Source organism: Eucyclogobius newberryi, unplaced genomic scaffold (genome assembly GCF_026437365.1).
Source record: "Eucyclogobius newberryi isolate DKJ021-1_F unplaced genomic scaffold, fEucNew1.0.hap1 SCAF_12, whole genome shotgun sequence".
NCBI lineage: Eukaryota > Metazoa > Chordata > Actinopteri > Gobiiformes > Gobiidae > Eucyclogobius > Eucyclogobius newberryi.
The window spans coordinates 38785540-38809225 of record NW_027315746.1 but is presented as its reverse complement, the minus strand read 5'-3'; the positions used below and the strand labels follow the sequence as shown (position 1 = coordinate 38809225).

General features: G+C 35.6%; 14 non-coding genes across 14 annotated transcripts; all 14 read right to left on the bottom strand.

Annotated features, from left to right (window-relative positions):
* Positions 1-1008: 1008 nt before the first annotated feature.
* LOC140356928 (5S ribosomal RNA) lies at positions 1009-1129 on the bottom strand. Its single transcript, XR_011926232.1, has one exon. It is a non-coding gene; the product is annotated as a 5S ribosomal RNA (ribosomal RNA).
* A 1254-nt stretch (positions 1130-2383) lies between these two features.
* Positions 2384-2502, bottom strand: LOC140356806 (5S ribosomal RNA). The gene has a single exon (XR_011926115.1). It is a non-coding gene; the product is annotated as a 5S ribosomal RNA (ribosomal RNA).
* Positions 2503-3760: 1258 nt separating this feature from the next.
* Positions 3761-3881, bottom strand: LOC140356944 (5S ribosomal RNA). Its single transcript, XR_011926247.1, has one exon. It is a non-coding gene; the product is annotated as a 5S ribosomal RNA (ribosomal RNA).
* A 1254-nt stretch (positions 3882-5135) lies between these two features.
* LOC140356805 (5S ribosomal RNA) lies at positions 5136-5254 on the bottom strand. Its single transcript, XR_011926114.1, has one exon. It is a non-coding gene; the product is annotated as a 5S ribosomal RNA (ribosomal RNA).
* Positions 5255-6508: 1254 nt separating this feature from the next.
* Positions 6509-6629, bottom strand: LOC140356896 (5S ribosomal RNA). The gene has a single exon (XR_011926203.1). It is a non-coding gene; the product is annotated as a 5S ribosomal RNA (ribosomal RNA).
* A 1254-nt stretch (positions 6630-7883) lies between these two features.
* LOC140356895 (5S ribosomal RNA) lies at positions 7884-8004 on the bottom strand. The gene has a single exon (XR_011926202.1). It is a non-coding gene; the product is annotated as a 5S ribosomal RNA (ribosomal RNA).
* A 1253-nt stretch (positions 8005-9257) lies between these two features.
* On the bottom strand, positions 9258-9378 carry LOC140356893 (5S ribosomal RNA). Its single transcript, XR_011926200.1, has one exon. It is a non-coding gene; the product is annotated as a 5S ribosomal RNA (ribosomal RNA).
* Positions 9379-10631: 1253 nt separating this feature from the next.
* LOC140356840 (5S ribosomal RNA) lies at positions 10632-10752 on the bottom strand. The gene has a single exon (XR_011926149.1). It is a non-coding gene; the product is annotated as a 5S ribosomal RNA (ribosomal RNA).
* A 1254-nt stretch (positions 10753-12006) lies between these two features.
* Positions 12007-12127, bottom strand: LOC140356935 (5S ribosomal RNA). The gene has a single exon (XR_011926239.1). It is a non-coding gene; the product is annotated as a 5S ribosomal RNA (ribosomal RNA).
* A 1256-nt stretch (positions 12128-13383) lies between these two features.
* Positions 13384-13504, bottom strand: LOC140356892 (5S ribosomal RNA). The gene has a single exon (XR_011926199.1). It is a non-coding gene; the product is annotated as a 5S ribosomal RNA (ribosomal RNA).
* A 1256-nt stretch (positions 13505-14760) lies between these two features.
* Positions 14761-14879, bottom strand: LOC140356998 (5S ribosomal RNA). Its single transcript, XR_011926296.1, has one exon. It is a non-coding gene; the product is annotated as a 5S ribosomal RNA (ribosomal RNA).
* Positions 14880-16130: 1251 nt separating this feature from the next.
* LOC140356939 (5S ribosomal RNA) lies at positions 16131-16251 on the bottom strand. The gene has a single exon (XR_011926243.1). It is a non-coding gene; the product is annotated as a 5S ribosomal RNA (ribosomal RNA).
* A 1258-nt stretch (positions 16252-17509) lies between these two features.
* LOC140356938 (5S ribosomal RNA) lies at positions 17510-17630 on the bottom strand. Its single transcript, XR_011926242.1, has one exon. It is a non-coding gene; the product is annotated as a 5S ribosomal RNA (ribosomal RNA).
* A 1258-nt stretch (positions 17631-18888) lies between these two features.
* On the bottom strand, positions 18889-19009 carry LOC140356927 (5S ribosomal RNA). The gene has a single exon (XR_011926231.1). It is a non-coding gene; the product is annotated as a 5S ribosomal RNA (ribosomal RNA).
* Between the last annotated feature and the right edge of the window lie 4677 nt (positions 19010-23686).

The window sequence follows — 23686 nt, the reverse complement described above, 5'->3', positions numbered from 1 at the left end:
AAATACTCTGTTTCCATGAAATACATAGAAAATACCATATAGGCACCACCTGTTTAGTCAAAATAAGTTTTTAGTTTTGTAAATCATTTCAAAAAATGCTGATGGCGCCTGGTATTTTTGCATAAATTACTCTCAAAATGTACAAAAGTAGCAGGACAGCAATGTTTTGCTTAGTTTTTGCTTAAAATACTCTTTTTTATCTTTAATTTACACTCAATTGTTTCAAAAAATGCTTTCCGCACCTGATATTTTTTACATATTTTTTTACAAGCTTCAAAATATTTTTGGGGGCATAAAATATTCTCTCAAATGTACAAAAGTAGCAGGACAACAATTTTTTTTTTTTTTTTGCATTAATACTCTTTTTTTTTTTTTTTTATAAAACAGGTAAATTGTGCTGAACATTTTTACATACTTTTAACAGGCTTCAAAATATATATATATATATATTTTTTGGCCTAAAATACTCTCAAATGTACAAAAGTAGCAAGACAGTAAAGTTTTGTTTTGATTTTTTTGCTTAAAATACTCTATATTTTTATCTTTATTTTACACTCAATTGTTTAAAAAATGCTTTCAGCACCTGGTATTTTTTACATACTTTTTACAAGCTTCAAAATATTTTTGGGGCATAAAATACTCGCTCAAAATGTACAAAAGTAGCAGGACAACAATGTTTCTCAGGGGTTTCTTGGGGCATAAATACTCTTTTTTTATTTTTTATTAAACAGGTCAATTGCGTTGAAAATTGCTTTCAGCACCTGGTATTTTTACATCCTTTTTTACAAGTTTCAGAATATATTTTTTGGTCATAAAAGACTCTAAATGTACAAAAGTAGCAGGACAGCTCCCTCTGCTGTCCATATTCTAAATGGCAGTTTGTACAAAAATGTGTGATTTTAAAGTCAAATTGACTGTGTTTTTGGTTCCACTTTAGTTTCAAAATATGCACACATACTGTGTTTCTTTGTTTCTTTGTCTGTTGAAGGCTTTACAAAAGAAGATAAAAGCTTACAGCACCTGGTATTCCCAGGCGCTGTCTCCCATCCAAGTACTAACCAGGCCCGACCCTGCTTAGCTTCCAAGATCAGACGAGATCGGGCGTGTTCAGGGTGGTATGGCCGTAAGCGAAGGGCTCTGGGGTGGAGACTGCTTTTATATCCATGTTTCACCAGCTCCAGATGGGGAATGGGACTCGTGCTTTTCCAGGAGGAACAGACAAGCTTTTCTTGTCAACTTGACTCTTTCAACCTAAAGAAAACCCTGCTCAAATGTAAGAGTCAATGTTTCAAGACACCTTTTGGGCTTTCTTTATCATTTGGCCATTTCCCTGCTTTTAGCCTGAATATTATTCTATTATTCCTATGTGTTTTGGCATAAAATACTCTGTTTCCATGAAATACATAGAAAATACCATATAGGCACCACCTGTTTAGTCAAAATAAGTTTTTAGTTTTGTAAATCATTTCAAAAAATGCTGATGGCGCCTGGTATTTTTGCATAAATTACTCTCAAAATGTACAAAAGTAGCAGGACAGCAATGTTTTGCTTAGTTTTTGCTTAAAATACTCTTTTTATCTTTAATTTACACTCAATTGTTTCAAAAAATGCTTTCCGCACCTGATATTTTTACATATTTTTTTACAAGCTTCAAAATATTTTTGGGGGCATAAAATATTCTCTCAAATGTACAAAAGTAGCAGGACAACAATGTTTTTTTTTTTTTTGCATTAATACTCTTTTTTTTTTTTTTTTTATAAAACAGGTAAATTGTGCTGAACATTTTTACATACTTTTAACAGGCTTCAAAATATATATATATATTTTTTGGCCTAAAATACTCTCAAATGTACAAAAGTAGCAAGACAGTAAAGTTTTGTTTTGATTTTTTTGCTTAAAATACTCTATATTTTTTATCTTTATTTTACACTCAATTGTTTAAAAAATGCTTTCAGCACCTGGTATTTTTTACATACTTTTTACAAGCTTCAAAATATTTTTGGGGCATAAAATACTCGCTCAAAATGTACAAAAGTAGCAGGACAACAATGTTTCTCAGGGGTTTCTTGGGGCATAAACACTCTTTTTTTATTTTTTATTAAACAGGTAAATTGCGTTGAAAATTGCTTTCAGCACCTGGTATTTTTACATCCTTTTTTACAAGTTTCAGAATATATTTTTTGGTCATAAAAGACTCTAAATGTACAAAAGTAGCAGGACAGCTCCCTCTGCTGTCCATATTCTAAATGGCAGTTTGTACAAAAATGTGTGATTTTAAAGTCAAATTGACTGTGTTTTTGGTTCCACTTTAGTTTCAAAATATGCACACATACTGTGTTTCTTTGTTTCTTTGTCTGTTGAAGGCTTTACAAAAGAAGATAAAAGCTTACAGCACCTGGTATTCCCAGGCGGTCTCCCATCCAAGTATTAACCAGGCCCTACCCTGCTTAGCTTCCGAGATCAGACGAGATCGGGCGTGTTCAGGGTGGTATGGCCGTAAGCGAAGGGCTCTGGGGTGGAGACTGCTTTTATATCCATGTTTCACCAGCTCCAGATGGGGAATGGGACTCGTGCTTTTCCAGGAGGAACAGACAAGCTTTTCTTGTCAACTTGACTCTTTCAACCTAAAGAAAACCCTGCTCAAATGTAAGAGTCAATGTTTCAAGACACCTTTTGGGCTTTCTTTATCATTTGGCCATTTCCCTGCTTTTAGCCTGAATATTATTCTATTATTCCTATGTGTTTTGGCATAAAATACTCTGTTTCCATGAAATACATAGAAAATACCATATAGGCACCACCTGTTTAGTCAAAATAAGTTTTTAGTTTTGTAAATCATTTCAAAAAATGCTGATGGCGCCTGGTATTTTTGCATAAATTACTCTCAAAATGTACAAAAGTAGCAGGACAGCAATGTTTTGCTTAGTTTTTGCTTAAAATACTCTTTTTTATCTTTAATTTACACTCAATTGTTTCAAAAAATGCTTTCCGCACCTGATATTTTTTACATATTTTTTTACAAGCTTCAAAATATTTTTGGGGGCATAAAATATTCTCTCAAATGTACAAAAGTAGCAGGACAACAATTTTTTTTTTTTTTTTGCATTAATACTCTTTTTTTTTTTTTTTTATAAAACAGGTAAATTGTGCTGAACATTTTTACATACTTTTAACAGGCTTCAAAATATATATATATATATATTTTTTGGCCTAAAATACTCTCAAATGTACAAAAGTAGCAAGACAGTAAAGTTTTGTTTTGATTTTTTTGCTTAAAATACTCTATATTTTTATCTTTATTTTACACTCAATTGTTTAAAAAATGCTTTCAGCACCTGGTATTTTTTACATACTTTTTACAAGCTTCAAAATATTTTTGGGGCATAAAATACTCGCTCAAAATGTACAAAAGTAGCAGGACAACAATGTTTCTCAGGGGTTTCTTGGGGCATAAATACTCTTTTTTTATTTTTTATTAAACAGGTCAATTGCGTTGAAAATTGCTTTCAGCACCTGGTATTTTTACATCCTTTTTTACAAGTTTCAGAATATATTTTTTGGTCATAAAAGACTCTAAATGTACAAAAGTAGCAGGACAGCTCCCTCTGCTGTCCATATTCTAAATGGCAGTTTGTACAAAAATGTGTGATTTTAAAGTCAAATTGACTGTGTTTTTGGTTCCACTTTAGTTTCAAAATATGCACACATACTGTGTTTCTTTGTTTCTTTGTCTGTTGAAGGCTTTACAAAAGAAGATAAAAGCTTACAGCACCTGGTATTCCCAGGCACTGTCTCCCATCCAAGTACTAACCAGGCCCGACCCTGCTTAGCTTCCAAGATCAGACGAGATCGGGCGTGTTCAGGGTGGTATGGCCGTAAGCGAAGGGCTCTGGGGTGGAGACTGCTTTTATATCCATGTTTCACCAGCTCCAGATGGGGAATGGGACTCGTGCTTTTCCAGGAGGAACAGACAAGCTTTTCTTGTCAACTTGACTCTTTCAACCTAAAGAAAACCCTGCTCAAATGTAAGAGTCAATGTTTCAAGACACCTTTTGGGCTTTCTTTATCATTTGGCCATTTCCCTGCTTTTAGCCTGAATATTATTCTATTATTCCTATGTGTTTTGGCATAAAATACTCTGTTTCCATGAAATACATAGAAAATACCATATAGGCACCACCTGTTTAGTCAAAATAAGTTTTTAGTTTTGTAAATCATTTCAAAAAATGCTGATGGCGCCTGGTATTTTTGCATAAATTACTCTCAAAATGTACAAAAGTAGCAGGACAGCAATGTTTTGCTTAGTTTTTGCTTAAAATACTCTTTTTATCTTTAATTTACACTCAATTGTTTCAAAAAATGCTTTCCGCACCTGATATTTTTACATATTTTTTTACAAGCTTCAAAATATTTTTGGGGGCATAAAATATTCTCTCAAATGTACAAAAGTAGCAGGACAACAATGTTTTTTTTTTTTTTGCATTAATACTCTTTTTTTTTTTTTTTTTATAAAACAGGTAAATTGTGCTGAACATTTTTACATACTTTTAACAGGCTTCAAAATATATATATATATTTTTTGGCCTAAAATACTCTCAAATGTACAAAAGTAGCAAGACAGTAAAGTTTTGTTTTGATTTTTTTGCTTAAAATACTCTATATTTTTTATCTTTATTTTACACTCAATTGTTTAAAAAATGCTTTCAGCACCTGGTATTTTTTACATACTTTTTACAAGCTTCAAAATATTTTTGGGGCATAAAATACTCGCTCAAAATGTACAAAAGTAGCAGGACAACAATGTTTCTCAGGGGTTTCTTGGGGCATAAACACTCTTTTTTTATTTTTTATTAAACAGGTAAATTGCGTTGAAAATTGCTTTCAGCACCTGGTATTTTTACATCCTTTTTTACAAGTTTCAGAATATATTTTTTGGTCATAAAAGACTCTAAATGTACAAAAGTAGCAGGACAGCTCCCTCTGCTGTCCATATTCTAAATGGCAGTTTGTACAAAAATGTGTGATTTTAAAGTCAAATTGACTGTGTTTTTGGTTCCACTTTAGTTTCAAAATATGCACACATACTGTGTTTCTTTGTTTCTTTGTCTGTTGAAGGCTTTACAAAAGAAGATAAAAGCTTACAGCACCTGGTATTCCCAGGCGGTCTCCCATCCAAGTATTAACCAGGCCCTACCCTGCTTAGCTTCCGAGATCAGACGAGATCGGGCGTGTTCAGGGTGGTATGGCCGTAAGCGAAGGGCTCTGGGGTGGAGACTGCTTTTATATCCATGTTTCACCAGCTCCAGATGGGGAATGGGACTCGTGCTTTTCCAGGAGGAACAGACAAGCTTTTCTTGTCAACTTGACTCTTTCAACCTAAAGAAAACCCTGCTCAAATGTAAGAGTCAATGTTTCAAGACACCTTTTGGGCTTTCTTTATCATTTGGCCATTTCCCTGCTTTTAGCCTGAATATTATTCTATTATTCCTATGTGTTTTGGCATAAAATACTCTGTTTCCATGAAATACATAGAAAATACCATATAGGCACCACCTGTTTAGTCAAAATAAGTTTTTAGTTTTGTAAATCATTTCAAAAAATGCTGATGGCGCCTGGTATTTTTGCATAAATTACTCTCAAAATGTACAAAAGTAGCAGGACAGCAATGTTTTGCTTAGTTTTTGCTTAAAATACTCTTTTTTATCTTTAATTTACACTCAATTGTTTCAAAAAATGCTTTCCGCACCTGATATTTTTTACATATTTTTTTACAAGCTTCAAAATATTTTTGGGGGCATAAAATATTCTCTCAAATGTACAAAAGTAGCAGGACAACAATTTTTTTTTTTTTTTTGCATTAATACTCTTTTTTTTTTTTTTTTATAAAACAGGTAAATTGTGCTGAACATTTTTACATACTTTTAACAGGCTTCAAAATATATATATATATTTTTTGGCCTAAAATACTCTCAAATGTACAAAAGTAGCAAGACAGTAAAGTTTTGTTTTGATTTTTTTGCTTAAAATACTCTATATTTTTATCTTTATTTTACACTCAATTGTTTAAAAAATGCTTTCAGCACCTGGTATTTTTTACATACTTTTTACAAGCTTCAAAATATTTTTGGGGCATAAAATACTCGCTCAAAATGTACAAAAGTAGCAGGACAACAATGTTTCTCAGGGGTTTCTTGGGGCATAAATACTCTTTTTTTATTTTTTATTAAACAGGTCAATTGCGTTGAAAATTGCTTTCAGCACCTGGTATTTTTACATCCTTTTTTACAAGTTTCAGAATATATTTTTTGGTCATAAAAGACTCTAAATGTACAAAAGTAGCAGGACAGCTCCCTCTGCTGTCCATATTCTAAATGGCAGTTTGTACAAAAATGTGTGATTTTAAAGTCAAATTGACTGTGTTTTTGGTTCCACTTTAGTTTCAAAATATGCACACATACTGTGTTTCTTTGTTTCTTTGTCTGTTGAAGGCTTTACAAAAGAAGATAAAAGCTTACAGCACCTGGTATTCCCAGGCGCTGTCTCCCATCCAAGTACTAACCAGGCCCGACCCTGCTTAGCTTCCGAGATCAGACGAGATCGGGCGTGTTCAGGGTGGTATGGCCGTAAGCGAAGGGCTCTGGGGTGGAGACTGCTTTTATATCCATGTTTCACCAGCTCCAGATGGGGAATGGGACTCGTGCTTTTCCAGGAGGAACAGACAAGCTTTTCTTGTCAACTTGACTCTTTCAACCTAAAGAAAACCCTGCTCAAATGTAAGAGTCAATGTTTCAAGACACCTTTTGGGCTTTCTTTATCATTTGGCCATTTCCCTGCTTTTAGCCTGAATATTATTCTATTATTCCTATGTGTTTTGGCATAAAATACTCTGTTTCCATGAAATACATAGAAAATACCATATAGGCACCACCTGTTTAGTCAAAATAAGTTTTTAGTTTTGTAAATCATTTCAAAAAATGCTGATGGCGCCTGGTATTTTTGCATAAATTACTCTCAAAATGTACAAAAGTAGCAGGACAGCAATGTTTTGCTTAGTTTTTGCTTAAAATACTCTTTTTATCTTTAATTTACACTCAATTGTTTCAAAAAATGCTTTCCGCACCTGATATTTTTACATATTTTTTTACAAGCTTCAAAATATTTTTGGGGGCATAAAATATTCTCTCAAATGTACAAAAGTAGCAGGACAACAATGTTTTTTTTTTTTTTGCATTAATACTCTTTTTTTTTTTTTTTTATAAAACAGGTAAATTGTGCTGAACATTTTTACATACTTTTAACAGGCTTCAAAATATATATATATATATTTTTTGGCCTAAAATACTCTCAAATGTACAAAAGTAGCAAGACAGTAAAGTTTTGTTTTGATTTTTTTGCTTAAAATACTCTATATTTTTATCTTTATTTTACACTCAATTGTTTAAAAAATGCTTTCAGCACCTGGTATTTTTTACATACTTTTTACAAGCTTCAAAATATTTTTGGGGCATAAAATACTCGCTCAAAATGTACAAAAGTAGCAGGACAACAATGTTTCTCAGGGGTTTCTTGGGGCATAAATACTCTTTTTTTATTTTTTATTAAACAGGTCAATTGCGTTGAAAATTGCTTTCAGCACCTGGTATTTTTACATCCTTTTTTACAAGTTTCAGAATATATTTTTTGGTCATAAAAGACTCTAAATGTACAAAAGTAGCAGGACAGCTCCCTCTGCTGTCCATATTCTAAATGGCAGTTTGTACAAAAATGTGTGATTTTAAAGTCAAATTGACTGTGTTTTTGGTTCCACTTTAGTTTCAAAATATGCACACATACTGTGTTTCTTTGTTTCTTTGTCTGTTGAAGGCTTTACAAAAGAAGATAAAAGCTTACAGCACCTGGTATTCCCAGGCGCTGTCTCCCATCCAAGTACTAACCAGGCCCGACCCTGCTTAGCTTCCGAGATCAGACGAGATCGGGCGTGTTCAGGGTGGTATGGCCGTAAGCGAAGGGCTCTGGGGTGGAGACTGCTTTTATATCCATGTTTCACCAGCTCCAGATGGGGAATGGGACTCGTGCTTTTCCAGGAGGAACAGACAAGCTTTTCTTGTCAACTTGACTCTTTCAACCTAAAGAAAACCCTGCTCAAATGTAAGAGTCAATGTTTCAAGACACCTTTTGGGCTTTCTTTATCATTTGGCCATTTCCCTGCTTTTAGCCTGAATATTATTCTATTATTCCTATGTGTTTTGGCATAAAATACTCTGTTTCCATGAAATACATAGAAAATACCATATAGGCACCACCTGTTTAGTCAAAATAAGTTTTTAGTTTTGTAAATCATTTCAAAAAATGCTGATGGCGCCTGGTATTTTTGCATAAATTACTCTCAAAATGTACAAAAGTAGCAGGACAGCAATGTTTTGCTTAGTTTTTGCTTAAAATACTCTTTTTATCTTTAATTTACACTCAATTGTTTCAAAAAATGCTTTCCGCACCTGATATTTTTACATATTTTTTTACAAGCTTCAAAATATTTTTGGGGGCATAAAATATTCTCTCAAATGTACAAAAGTAGCAGGACAACAATGTTTTTTTTTTTTTTGCATTAATACTCTTTTTTTTTTTTTTTTATAAAACAGGTAAATTGTGCTGAACATTTTTACATACTTTTAACAGGCTTCAAAATATATATATATATTTTTTTGGCCTAAAATACTCTCAAATGTACAAAAGTAGCAAGACAGTAAAGTTTTGTTTTGATTTTTTTGCTTAAAATACTCTATATTTTTATCTTTATTTTACACTCAATTGTTTAAAAAATGCTTTCAGCACCTGGTATTTTTTACATACTTTTTACAAGCTTCAAAATATTTTTGGGGCATAAAATACTCGCTCAAAATGTACAAAAGTAGCAGGACAACAATGTTTCTCAGGGGTTTCTTGGGGCATAAATACTCTTTTTTTATTTTTTATTAAACAGGTCAATTGCGTTGAAAATTGCTTTCAGCACCTGGTATTTTTACATCCTTTTTTACAAGTTTCAGAATATATTTTTTGGTCATAAAAGACTCTAAATGTACAAAAGTAGCAGGACAGCTCCCTCTGCTGTCCATATTCTAAATGGCAGTTTGTACAAAAATGTGTGATTTTAAAGTCAAATTGACTGTGTTTTTGGTTCCACTTTAGTTTCAAAATATGCACACATACTGTGTTTCTTTGTTTCTTTGTCTGTTGAAGGCTTTACAAAAGAAGATAAAAGCTTACAGCACCTGGTATTCCCAGGCGCTGTCTCCCATCCAAGTACTAACCAGGCCCGACCCTGCTTAGCTTCCGAGATCAGACGAGATCGGGCGTGTTCAGGGTGGTATGGCCGTAAGCGAAGGGCTCTGGGGTGGAGACTGCTTTTATATCCATGTTTCACCAGCTCCAGATGGGGAATGGGACTCGTGCTTTTCCAGGAGGAACAGACAAGCTTTTCTTGTCAACTTGACTCTTTCAACCTAAAGAAAACCCTGCTCAAATGTAAGAGTCAATGTTTCAAGACACCTTTTGGGCTTTCTTTATCATTTGGCCATTTCCCTGCTTTTAGCCTGAATATTATTCTATTATTCCTATGTGTTTTGGCATAAAATACTCTGTTTCCATGAAATACATAGAAAATACCATATAGGCACCACCTGTTTAGTCAAAATAAGTTTTTAGTTTTGTAAATCATTTCAAAAAATGCTGATGGCGCCTGGTATTTTTGCATAAATTACTCTCAAAATGTACAAAAGTAGCAGGACAGCAATGTTTTGCTTAGTTTTTGCTTAAAATACTCTTTTTTATCTTTAATTTACACTCAATTGTTTCAAAAAATGCTTTCCGCACCTGATATTTTTTACATATTTTTTTACAAGCTTCAAAATATTTTTGGGGGCATAAAATATTCTCTCAAATGTACAAAAGTAGCAGGACAACAATTTTTTTTTTTTTTTTGCATTAATACTCTTTTTTTTTTTTTTTATAAAACAGGTAAATTGTGCTGAACATTTTTACATACTTTTAACAGGCTTCAAAATATATATATATATATTTTGGCCTAAAATACTCTCAAATGTACAAAAGTAGCAAGACAGTAAAGTTTTGTTTTGATTTTTTTGCTTAAAATACTCTATATTTTTATCTTTATTTTACACTCAATTGTTTAAAAAATGCTTTCAGCACCTGGTATTTTTTACATACTTTTTACAAGCTTCAAAATATTTTTGGGGCATAAAATACTCGCTCAAAATGTACAAAAGTAGCAGGACAACAATGTTTCTCAGGGGTTTCTTGGGGCATAAATACTCTTTTTTTATTTTTTATTAAACAGGTCAATTGCGTTGAAAATTGCTTTCAGCACCTGGTATTTTTACATCCTTTTTTACAAGTTTCAGAATATATTTTTTGGTCATAAAAGACTCTAAATGTACAAAAGTAGCAGGACAGCTCCCTCTGCTGTCCATATTCTAAATGGCAGTTTGTACAAAAATGTGTGATTTTAAAGTCAAATTGACTGTGTTTTTGGTTCCACTTTAGTTTCAAAATATGCACACATACTGTGTTTCTTTGTTTCTTTGTCTGTTGAAGGCTTTACAAAAGAAGATAAAAGCTTACAGCACCTGGTATTCCCAGGCGCTGTCTCCCATCCAAGTACTAACCAGGCCCAACCCTGCTTAGCTTCCGAGATCAGACGAGATCGGGCGTGTTCAGGGTGGTATGGCCGTAAGCGAAGGGCTCTGGGGTGGAGACTGCTTTTATATCCATGTTTCACCAGCTCCAGATGGGGAATGGGACTCGTGCTTTTCCAGGAGGAACAGACAAGCTTTTCTTGTCAACTTGACTCTTTCAACCTAAAGAAAACCCTGCTCAAATGTAAGAGTCAATGTTTCAAGACACCTTTTGGGCTTTCTTTATCATTTGGCCATTTCCCTGCTTTTAGCCTGAATATTATTCTATTATTCCTATGTGTTTTGGCATAAAATACTCTGTTTCCATGAAATACATAGAAAATACCATATAGGCACCACCTGTTTAGTCAAAATAAGTTTTTAGTTTTGTAAATCATTTCAAAAAATGCTGATGGCGCCTGGTATTTTTGCATAAATTACTCTCAAAATGTACAAAAGTAGCAGGACAGCAATGTTTTGCTTAGTTTTTGCTTAAAATACTCTTTTTTATCTTTAATTTACACTCAATTGTTTCAAAAAATGCTTTCCGCACCTGATATTTTTTACATATTTTTTTACAAGCTTCAAAATATTTTTGGGGGCATAAAATATTCTCTCAAATGTACAAAAGTAGCAGGACAACAATTTTTTTTTTTTTTTTGCATTAATACTCTTTTTTTTTTTTTTTTATAAAACAGGTAAATTGTGCTGAACATTTTTACATACTTTTAACAGGCTTCAAAATATATATATATATTTTTTGGCCTAAAATACTCTCAAATGTACAAAAGTAGCAAGACAGTAAAGTTTTGTTTTGATTTTTTTGCTTAAAATACTCTATATTTTTATCTTTATTTTACACTCAATTGTTTAAAAAATGCTTTCAGCACCTGGTATTTTTTACATACTTTTTACAAGCTTCAAAATATTTTTGGGGCATAAAATACTCGCTCAAAATGTACAAAAGTAGCAGGACAACAATGTTTCTCAGGGGTTTCTTGGGGCATAAATACTCTTTTTTTATTTTTTATTAAACAGGTCAATTGCGTTGAAAATTGCTTTCAGCACCTGGTATTTTTACATCCTTTTTTACAAGTTTCAGAATATATTTTTTGGTCATAAAAGACTCTAAATGTACAAAAGTAGCAGGACAGCTCCCTCTGCTGTCCATATTCTAAATGGCAGTTTGTACAAAAATGTGTGATTTTAAAGTCAAATTGACTGTGTTTTTGGTTCCACTTTAGTTTCAAAATATGCACACATACTGTGTTTCTTTGTTTCTTTGTCTGTTGAAGGCTTTACAAAAGAAGATAAAAGCTTATAGCACCTGGTATTCCCAGGCGCTGTCTCCCATCCAAGTACTAACCAGGCCCGACCCTGCTTAGCTTCCGAGATCAGACGAGATCGGGCGTGTTCAGGGTGGTATGGCCGTAAGCGAAGGGCTCTGGGGTGGAGACTGCTTTTATATCCATGTTTCACCAGCTCCAGATGGGGAATGGGACTCGTGCTTTTCCAGGAGGAACAGACAAGCTTTTCTTGTCAACTTGACTCTTTCAACCTAAAGAAAACCCTGCTCAAATGTAAGAGTCAATGTTTCAAGACACCTTTTGGGCTTTCTTTATCATTTGGCCATTTCCCTGCTTTTAGCCTGAATATTATTCTATTATTCCTATGTGTTTTGGCATAAAATACTCTGTTTCCATGAAATACATAGAAAATACCATATAGGCACCACCTGTTTAGTCAAAATAAGTTTTTAGTTTTGTAAATCATTTCAAAAAATGCTGATGGCGCCTGGTATTTTTGCATAAATTACTCTCAAAATGTACAAAAGTAGCAGGACAGCAATGTTTTGCTTAGTTTTTGCTTAAAATACTCTTTTTTATCTTTAATTTACACTCAATTGTTTCAAAAAATGCTTTCCGCACCTGATATTTTTTACATATTTTTTTACAAGCTTCAAAATATTTTTGGGGGCATAAAATATTCTCTCAAATGTACAAAAGTAGCAGGACAACAATTTTTTTTTTTTTTTTGCATTAATACTCTTTTTTTTTTTTTTTTATAAAACAGGTAAATTGTGCTGAACATTTTTACATACTTTTAACAGGCTTCAAAATATATATATATATATTTTTTGGCCTAAAATACTCTCAAATGTACAAAAGTAGCAAGACAGTAAAGTTTTGTTTTGATTTTTTTGCTTAAAATACTCTATATTTTTATCTTTATTTTACACTCAATTGTTTAAAAAATGCTTTCAGCACCTGGTATTTTTTACATACTTTTTACAAGCTTCAAAATATTTTTGGGGCATAAAATACTCGCTCAAAATGTACAAAAGTAGCAGGACAACAATGTTTCTCAGGGGTTTCTTGGGGCATAAATACTCTTTTTTTATTTTTTATTAAACAGGTCAATTGCGTTGAAAATTGCTTTCAGCACCTGGTATTTTTACATCCTTTTTTACAAGTTTCAGAATATATTTTTTGGTCATAAAAGACTCTAAATGTACAAAAGTAGCAGGACAGCTCCCTCTGCTGTCCATATTCTAAATGGCAGTTTGTACAAAAATGTGTGATTTTAAAGTCAAATTGACTGTGTTTTTGGTTCCACTTTAGTTTCAAAATATGCACACATACTGTGTTTCTTTGTTTCTTTGTCTGTTGAAGGCTTTACAAAAGAAGATAAAAGCTTACAGCACCTGGTATTCCCAGGCGCTGTCTCCCATCCAAGTACTAACCAGGCCCGACCCTGCTTAGCTTCCGAGATCAGACGAGATCGGGCGTGTTCAGGGTGGTATGGCCGTAAGCGAAGGGCTCTGGGGTGGAGACTGCTTTTATATCCATGTTTCACCAGCTCCAGATGGGGAATGGGACTCGTGCTTTTCCAGGAGGAACAGACAAGCTTTTCTTGTCAACTTGACTCTTTCAACCTAAAGAAAACCCTGCTCAAATGTAAGAGTCAATGTTTCAAGACACCTTTTGGGCTTTCTTTATCATTTGGCCATTTCCCTGCTTTTAGCCTGAATATTATTCTATTATTCCTATGTGTTTTGGCATAAAATACTCTGTTTCCATGAAATACATAGAAAATACCATATAGGCACCACCTGTTTAGTCAAAATAAGTTTTTAGTTTTGTAAATCATTTCAAAAAATGCTGATGGCGCCTGGTATTTTTGCATAAATTACTCTCAAAATGTACAAAAGTAGCAGGACAGCAATGTTTTGCTTAGTTTTTGCTTAAAATACTCTTTTTTATCTTTAATTTACACTCAATTGTTTCAAAAAATGCTTTCCGCACCTGATATTTTTTACATATTTTTTTACAAGCTTCAAAATATTTTTGGGGGCATAAAATATTCTCTCAAATGTACAAAAGTAGCAGGACAACAATTTTTTTTTTTTTTTTGCATTAATACTCTTTTTTTTTTTTTTTTATAAAACAGGTAAATTGTGCTGAACATTTTTACATACTTTTAACAGGCTTCAAAATATATATATATATATTTTTTGGCCTAAAATACTCTCAAATGTACAAAAGTAGCAAGACAGTAAAGTTTTGTTTTGATTTTTTTGCTTAAAATACTCTATATTTTTATCTTTATTTTACACTCAATTGTTTAAAAAATGCTTTCAGCACCTGGTATTTTTTACATACTTTTTACAAGCTTCAAAATATTTTTGGGGCATAAAATACTCGCTCAAAATGTACAAAAGTAGCAGGACAACAATGTTTCTCAGGGGTTTCTTGGGGCATAAATACTCTTTTTTTATTTTTTATTAAACAGGTCAATTGCGTTGAAAATTGCTTTCAGCACCTGGTATTTTTACATCCTTTTTTACAAGTTTCAGAATATATTTTTTGGTCATAAAAGACTCTAAATGTACAAAAGTAGCAGGACAGCTCCCTCTGCTGTCCATATTCTAAATGGCAGTTTGTACAAAAATGTGTGATTTTAAAGTCAAATTGACTGTGTTTTTGGTTCCACTTTAGTTTCAAAATATGCACACATACTGTGTTTCTTTGTTTCTTTGTCTGTTGAAGGCTTTACAAAAGAAGATAAAAGCTTACAGCACCTGGTATTCCCAGGCGGTCTCCCATCCAAGTACTAACCAGGCCCGACCCTGCTTAGCTTCCGAGATCAGACGAGATCGGGCGTGTTCAGGGTGGTATGGCCGTAAGCGAAGGGCTCTGGGGTGGAGACTGCTTTTATATCCATGTTTCACCAGCTCCAGATGGGGAATGGGACTCGTGCTTTTCCAGGAGGAACAGACAAGCTTTTCTTGTCAACTTGACTCTTTCAACCTAAAGAAAACCCTGCTCAAATGTAAGAGTCAATGTTTCAAGACACCTTTTGGGCTTTCTTTATCATTTGGCCATTTCCCTGCTTTTAGCCTGAATATTATTCTATTATTCCTATGTGTTTTGGCATAAAATACTCTGTTTCCATGAAATACATAGAAAATACCATATAGGCACCACCTGTTTAGTCAAAATAAGTTTTTAGTTTTGTAAATCATTTCAAAAAATGCTGATGGCGCCTGGTATTTTTGCATAAATTACTCTCAAAATGTACAAAAGTAGCAGGACAGCAATGTTTTGCTTAGTTTTTGCTTAAAATACTCTTTTTATCTTTAATTTACACTCAATTGTTTCAAAAAATGCTTTCCGCACCTGATATTTTTTACATATTTTTTTACAAGCTTCAAAATATTTTTGGGGGCATAAAATATTCTCTCAAATGTACAAAAGTAGCAGGACAACAATTTTTTTTTTTTTTTTGCATTAATACTTTTTTTTTTTTTTTTATAAAACAGGTAAATTGTGCTGAACATTTTTACATACTTTTAACAGGCTTCAAAATATATATATATATTTTTTGGCCTAAAATACTCTCAAATGTACAAAAGTAGCAAGACAGTAAAGTTTTGTTTTGATTTTTTTGCTTAAAATACTCTATATTTTTATCTTTATTTTACACTCAATTGTTTAAAAAATGCTTTCAGCACCTGGTATTTTTTACATACTTTTTACAAGCTTCAAAATATTTTTGGGGCATAAAATACTCGCTCAAAATGTACAAAAGTAGCAGGACAACAATGTTTCTCAGGGGTTTCTTGGGGCATAAATACTCTTTTTTTATTTTTTATTAAACAGGTCAATTGCGTTGAAAATTGCTTTCAGCACCTGGTATTTTTACATCCTTTTTTACAAGTTTCAGAATATATTTTTTGGTCATAAAAGACTCTAAATGTACAAAAGTAGCAGGACAGCTCCCTCTGCTGTCCATATTCTAAATGGCAGTTTGTACAAAAATGTGTGATTTTAAAGTCAAATTGACTGTGTTTTTGGTTCCACTTTAGTTTCAAAATATGCACACATACTGTGTTTCTTTGTTTCTTTGTCTGTTGAAGGCTTTACAAAAGAAGATAAAAGCTTACAGCACCTGGTATTCCCAGGCGCTGTCTCCCATCCAAGTACTAACCAGGCCCGACCCTGCTTAGATTCCGAGATCAGACGAGATCGGGCGTGTTCAGGGTGGTATGGCCGTAAGCGAAGGGCTCTGGGGTGGAGACTGCTTTTATATCCATGTTTCACCAGCTCCAGATGGGGAATGGGACTCGTGCTTTTCCAGGAGGAACAGACAAGCTTTTCTTGTCAACTTGACTCTTTCAACCTAAAGAAAACCCTGCTCAAATGTAAGAGTCAATGTTTCAAGACACCTTTTGGGCTTTCTTTATCATTTGGCCATTTCCCTGCTTTTAGCCTGAATATTATTCTATTATTCCTATGTGTTTTGGCATAAAATACTCTGTTTCCATGAAATACATAGAAAATACCATATAGGCACCACCTGTTTAGTCAAAATAAGTTTTTAGTTTTGTAAATCATTTCAAAAAATGCTGATGGCGCCTGGTATTTTTGCATAAATTACTCTCAAAATGTACAAAAGTAGCAGGACAGCAATGTTTTGCTTAGTTTTTGCTTAAAATACTCTTTTTTATCTTTAATTTACACTCAATTGTTTCAAAAAATGCTTTCCGCACCTGATATTTTTTACATATTTTTTTACAAGCTTCAAAATATTTTTGGGGGCATAAAATATTCTCTCAAATGTACAAAAGTAGCAGGACAACAATTTTTTTTTTTTTTTTGCATTAATACTCTTTTTTTTTTTTTTTTATAAAACAGGTAAATTGTGCTGAACATTTTTACATACTTTTAACAGGCTTCAAAATATATATATATATATATTTTTTGGCCTAAAATACTCTCAAATGTACAAAAGTAGCAAGACAGTAAAGTTTTGTTTTGATTTTTTTGCTTAAAATACTCTATATTTTTATCTTTATTTTACACTCAATTGTTTAAAAAATGCTTTCAGCACCTGGTATTTTTTACATACTTTTTACAAGCTTCAAAATATTTTTGGGGCATAAAATACTCGCTCAAAATGTACAAAAGTAGCAGGACAACAATGTTTCTCAGGGGTTTCTTGGGGCATAAATACTCTTTTTTTATTTTTTATTAAACAGGTCAATTGCGTTGAAAATTGCTTTCAGCACCTGGTATTTTTACATCCTTTTTTACAAGTTTCAGAATATATTTTTTGGTCATAAAAGACTCTAAATGTACAAAAGTAGCAGGACAGCTCCCTCTGCTGTCCATATTCTAAATGGCAGTTTGTACAAAAATGTGTGATTTTAAAGTCAAATTGACTGTGTTTTTGGTTCCACTTTAGTTTCAAAATATGCACACATACTGTGTTTCTTTGTTTCTTTGTCTGTTGAAGGCTTTACAAAAGAAGATAAAAGCTTACAGCACCTGGTATTCCCAGGCGCTGTCTCCCATCCAAGTACTAACCAGGCCCGACCCTGCTTAGATTCCGAGATCAGACGAGATCGGGCGTGTTCAGGGTGGTATGGCCGTAAGCGAAGGGCTCTGGGGTGGAGACTGCTTTTATATCCATGTTTCACCAGCTCCAGATGGGGAATGGGACTCGTGCTTTTCCAGGAGGAACAGACAAGCTTTTCTTGTCAACTTGACTCTTTCAACCTAAAGAAAACCCTGCTCAAATGTAAGAGTCAATGTTTCAAGACACCTTTTGGGCTTTCTTTATCATTTGGCCATTTCCCTGCTTTTAGCCTGAATATTATTCTATTATTCCTATGTGTTTTGGCATAAAATACTCTGTTTCCATGAAATACATAGAAAATACCATATAGGCACCACCTGTTTAGTCAAAATAAGTTTTTAGTTTTGTAAATCATTTCAAAAAATGCTGATGGCGCCTGGTATTTTTGCATAAATTACTCTCAAAATGTACAAAAGTAGCAGGACAGCAATGTTTTGCTTAGTTTTTGCTTAAAATACTCTTTTTTATCTTTAATTTACACTCAATTGTTTCAAAAAATGCTTTCCGCACCTGATATTTTTTACATATTTTTTTACAAGCTTCAAAATATTTTTGGGGGCATAAAATATTCTCTCAAATGTACAAAAGTAGCAGGACAACAATTTTTTTTTTTTTTTTGCATTAATACTCTTTTTTTTTTTTTTTTATAAAACAGGTAAATTGTGCTGAACATTTTTACATACTTTTAACAGGCTTCAAAATATATATATATATATATTTTTTGGCCTAAAATACTCTCAAATGTACAAAAGTAGCAAGACAGTAAAGTTTTGTTTTGATTTTTTTGCTTAAAATACTCTATATTTTTATCTTTATTTTACACTCAATTGTTTAAAAAATGCTTTCAGCACCTGGTATTTTTTACATACTTTTTACAAGCTTCAAAATATTTTTGGGGCATAAAATACTCGCTCAAAATGTACAAAAGTAGCAGGACAACAATGTTTCTCAGGGGTTTCTTGGGGCATAAATACTCTTTTTTTATTTTTTATTAAACAGGTCAATTGCGTTGAAAATTGCTTTCAGCACCTGGTATTTTTACATCCTTTTTTACAAGTTTCAGAATATATTTTTTGGTCATAAAAGACTCTAAATGTACAAAAGTAGCAGGACAGCTCCCTCTGCTGTCCATATTCTAAATGGCAGTTTGTACAAAAATGTGTGATTTTAAAGTCAAATTGACTGTGTTTTTGGTTCCACTTTAGTTTCAAAATATGCACACATACTGTGTTTCTTTGTTTCTTTGTCTGTTGAAGGCTTTACAAAAGAAGATAAAAGCTTACAGCACCTGGTATTCCCAGGCGCTGTCTCCCATCCAAGTACTAACCAGGCCCGACCCTGCTTAGCTTCCAAGATCAGACGAGATCGGGCGTGTTCAGGGTGGTATGGCCGTAAGCGAAGGGCTCTGGGGTGGAGACTGCTTTTATATCCATGTTTCACCAGCTCCAGATGGGGAATGGGACTCGTGCTTTTCCAGGAGGAACAGACAAGCTTTTCTTGTCAACTTGACTCTTTCAACCTAAAGAAAACCCTGCTCAAATGTAAGAGTCAATGTTTCAAGACACCTTTTGGGCTTTCTTTATCATTTGGCCATTTCCCTGCTTTTAGCCTGAATATTATTCTATTATTCCTATGTGTTTTGGCATAAAATACTCTGTTTCCATGAAATACATAGAAAATACCATATAGGCACCACCTGTTTAGTCAAAATAAGTTTTTAGTTTTGTAAATCATTTCAAAAAATGCTGATGGCGCCTGGTATTTTTGCATAAATTACTCTCAAAATGTACAAAAGTAGCAGGACAGCAATGTTTTGCTTAGTTTTTGCTTAAAATACTCTTTTTATCTTTAATTTACACTCAATTGTTTCAAAAAATGCTTTCCGCACCTGATATTTTTACATATTTTTTTACAAGCTTCAAAATATTTTTGGGGGCATAAAATATTCTCTCAAATGTACAAAAGTAGCAGGACAACAATGTTTTTTTTTTTTTTGCATTAATACTCTTTTTTTTTTTTTTTTTATAAAACAGGTAAATTGTGCTGAACATTTTTACATACTTTTAACAGGCTTCAAAATATATATATATATTTTTTGGCCTAAAATACTCTCAAATGTACAAAAGTAGCAAGACAGTAAAGTTTTGTTTTGATTTTTTTGCTTAAAATACTCTATATTTTTATCTTTATTTTACACTCAATTGTTTAAAAAATGCTTTCAGCACCTGGTATTTTTTACATACTTTTTACAAGCTTCAAAATATTTTTGGGGCATAAAATACTCGCTCAAAATGTACAAAAGTAGCAGGACAACAATGTTTCTCAGGGGTTTCTTGGGGCATAAACACTCTTTTTTTATTTTTTATTAAACAGGTAAATTGCGTTGAAAATTGCTTTCAGCACCTGGTATTTTTACATCCTTTTTTACAAGTTTCAGAATATATTTTTTGGTCATAAAAGACTCTAAATGTACAAAAGTAGCAGGACAGCTCCCTCTGCTGTCCATATTCTAAATGGCAGTTTGTACAAAAATGTGTGATTTTAAAGTCAAATTGACTGTGTTTTTGGTTCCACTTTAGTTTCAAAATATGCACACATACTGTGTTTCTTTGTTTCTTTGTCTGTTGAAGGCTTTACAAAAGAAGATAAAAGCTTACAGCACCTGGTATTCCCAGGCGGTCTCCCATCCAAGTATTAACCAGGCCCTACCCTGCTTAGCTTCCGAGATCAGACGAGATCGGGCGTGTTTTTTTTTTTTTTATCTTTTATTATCAAAAACATCTTAAAACAAGTATTTACATATATTTACATGAATGTACAGACATACATGACACACAAGGGCAAGGGAATGGGATACACAAGGGCAGGGGGAGACGAGACAAAAAATTACAGAAAATCAAACACACAATCATTCTCCAAACATTCTTCAGTGATGGGGGGTGATGCCGTGGTTGGGGGGGGTGATGCCGGGGTCAGAAGAGGATGTCCAGGTTTCCAGAGGGTGTGAGGTGGATCAGGGTGTTGTGGGGGACGAGGTGGGTGATGAACCGGTGCTCTGCTGCCATGTGGAGGTGTCGGAGGTGTGCGGCCAAGAGTCCTTTGAAGATGGGCCAGGGTGCTGCTGTTTTATTGTCACGGAGATGGATGTTCCTGTTGAGATATAATGTGTACCGGGCTATGGAGAGGGTTAGTCGGGCGAGATGGGTGTTGGCTCCAGAGCGACTCTGTCCGGGACCAAAGAGGAGGAGCCAGGGCTCCTGGTCGTCCCCTCCTAGGGCCGCCGGCGGTGGGAGCCTCCAGGACAGCCTCCGAGCGAGGAGGTCCTGCAGTCGGGACCAGAACGGGCGGACGGCCGGGCAGGTGTACAGCATGTGCTCCAGGGTCTCGGGGGGTCCGTGGCACACGGGGCAGTCCGCAGCGTAGCTGTCGGGAAGAAATGCGTGCAGTGCTGCGGATGTAAAGACGATCCTGTGTCTAAATCTGAAGTCAAAATGACCTACGTTATGTGGGGTGTACCAATTAAAGATGTTGGCCCAGATGGTTGCGATAGTGCGTGCGGGGAATGTTAATGACCATTTGTGTTCCGAGGCGGGACGCCCGAGCACTCCCGGCAACAACAACTGATACAGGATGCGGGTGGGTAGGTCTGTGAAAATCCTAAACCTCCCCGTGCTAACAAATACATTAAAATTCAACTTACCTGTCGTGCTCCCCATTTGGCCCAAAGTGCTTCCCCAATGCCTGACCAGATTCCTGTTAAAAATACTTACCATACCACTAATATACTTTTTCCTAAACACTTTACCTGCTAACCTAAAACACTTCCCTATGTAATCTACACTAAAATTACCTTTCACGTCAAATACCTTACCTACATATTCCAGCCCAGCCTCCTCCATCGCCCCACTGATCATGCACTCGCGCTTCCCGGGGGGAGCGGAGAGCAAGTCAGGGTTATGACGGAGGGGCATGTGCGCGAGACCCTCACCGCTGTCTGGAACCGCCACAGTCAGGGGCCTGAAAGTCCTCCACGCCTCCAAGAGTTCCCTCTCGAAGGGGGGGAGGCCTTCCAGGACCGAAACAGGGGGCAACAAACACAAATTATAAACACCAAACTTACCTAGACTATTAACAAACTCACCTATATAATCCTTCCATGGAGCATCTACCTCAACGTCTAGAAATTTCCGAATTGTTTTCAGCCTGAAGGCCTTCTTCCTTAACTCTAAATCTGCTAACTTTAAACCTCCCTGATCGTACTCACCTATCATAACCTTATGTGCAATAAAGCCCCTCTCACGATTCCACAAAAAGTGGTTTATCACTAACCTTAATTTGTTAGCATAGACCCCCGGCAGGCCGTACACGGAGAGTGCATGGTTCAACATGGACATGCACAAAGAATTTACAACTAAGACTTTACCTTTTAATGTCAGATTACGACGTCTCCAAAAATTCAAGCGCGCTGTAATTTTCTCGCACAAAGGCGACCAAAGTGCAGTACGACACGCCTCCTCGTCTCTGCCCAGGGGGACGCCGAGGACCTTGTAGGAGTCCCCGGCCTCCCGGAGCTGGACAGGGAGAGGAACAGGCGTGACGCTGCCGCAAAATTTAACCGTGGTTTTATCGAAATTGATTTTGGCCCCTGAAGCGAGGCCGTAAACATTGAGCACGTGGAGAGAGGCGTTCAGGCTCTCCACGTCTCGGAGGATCAGATTCGTGTCATCTGCGTACTGAAAAATTTTGACTTCCCTACCCGCAGGCGTGGTCAGTCCCCTCACCGCCGCGTCCGCCCTCAACATGGCCGCCAAAGGCTCAGCGGCGATGCTGTAGAGGAGCGACGAGAGGGGACAGCCCTGCCTGACTGATCTTTTTAAGGGGAAAGAGTCAGTTAGAAACCCGTTGACTTTGACCTTACTGACCGCAAAGGAATAGATGAGCTGTAGCCAATTAACAAACCGTTCGCCGAAACCTAACTTACCTAATACAGTCCAGAGGAACGAATGCTCAACTCTGTCGAACGCCTTGTTAAAGTCTACACTAACGTGAATACCACCGGTCGCGTGCATCTGCCGAAGGAGATATCTCAGAGACAAAACTGTGTCTGAGATGTCCCTCCCGGGGACGCTGTAGGCCTGCGAGGGGTGTATGACGGATCCAATCACACGCTTTAACCTACCTGCTAATACCTTTGCTAAAATTTTATAGTCTACGTTCAAAAGGCTAATGGGCCTGTAGTTGGCGAGGCTGCTCCTGTCGCCCTTCTTAAAAAGCAGAGTGACGACACTCATCGCAAAACCATCGCCAACTCTACTCTCACTCTCAAAATCCTGATATAATAGGAGTAGGATCGGAGCTAACCTGGAAGCGAAACGCTTGAAAAACTCACAGGTTAGTCCGTCCTCTCCGGGGCTTTTCCCTGTATTTAAACTCTTGACTGCAGCCTCTATCTCCATGAGAGACAGAGGCGCGTCGCACAGCTCCCTATCCTCCCTGCTCAGTGTGCGCTCCAGAGCACCTACAGCCTGGTCTAAAGCCTGCTCTGCCACTCCGTCTGAACTAAAAAGCCTACTATAGAAATCCTGCGCTGTCTCTAAAACCTCACTTACCTCGGAAACAATCTTACCTGTCTTATCTATCAACTTATCTATGTGCATCTTTCCCTGTGTAACCTTCTCACAGCCGAAGAAGAACGCTGTCGAGCGTTCTCCCTCGACTGTGTGTCTGGCTTTTGCCCTCAAAATTGCACCCTGACACCTACTTACCTCCAGCTGCTCCAGCTCAGCGCGCACCACCAGGTACTCTGGATCCACAGGGCCAGTGGTGGAAGCTGCGCCCTGGTCCAGGACCTGCAGGCGCTGGCGGAGAGCGGTCTCCCTCCTGGTCGACAGCCACGCCTTGTGTTTGCTGTAATTGACACAGAGCTTTTTAATGCGTGTTTTTGCCGTCGGCCACCAATCGACCACGCTGTCGATCAGCTCCAGCTCCATGTCAAATACATCAAACAAAAAGTCCATTTTCCTACAAAAAGTTTCATCACCGAGGATGGAGCTGTTTAGGACCCACAGTCCTCC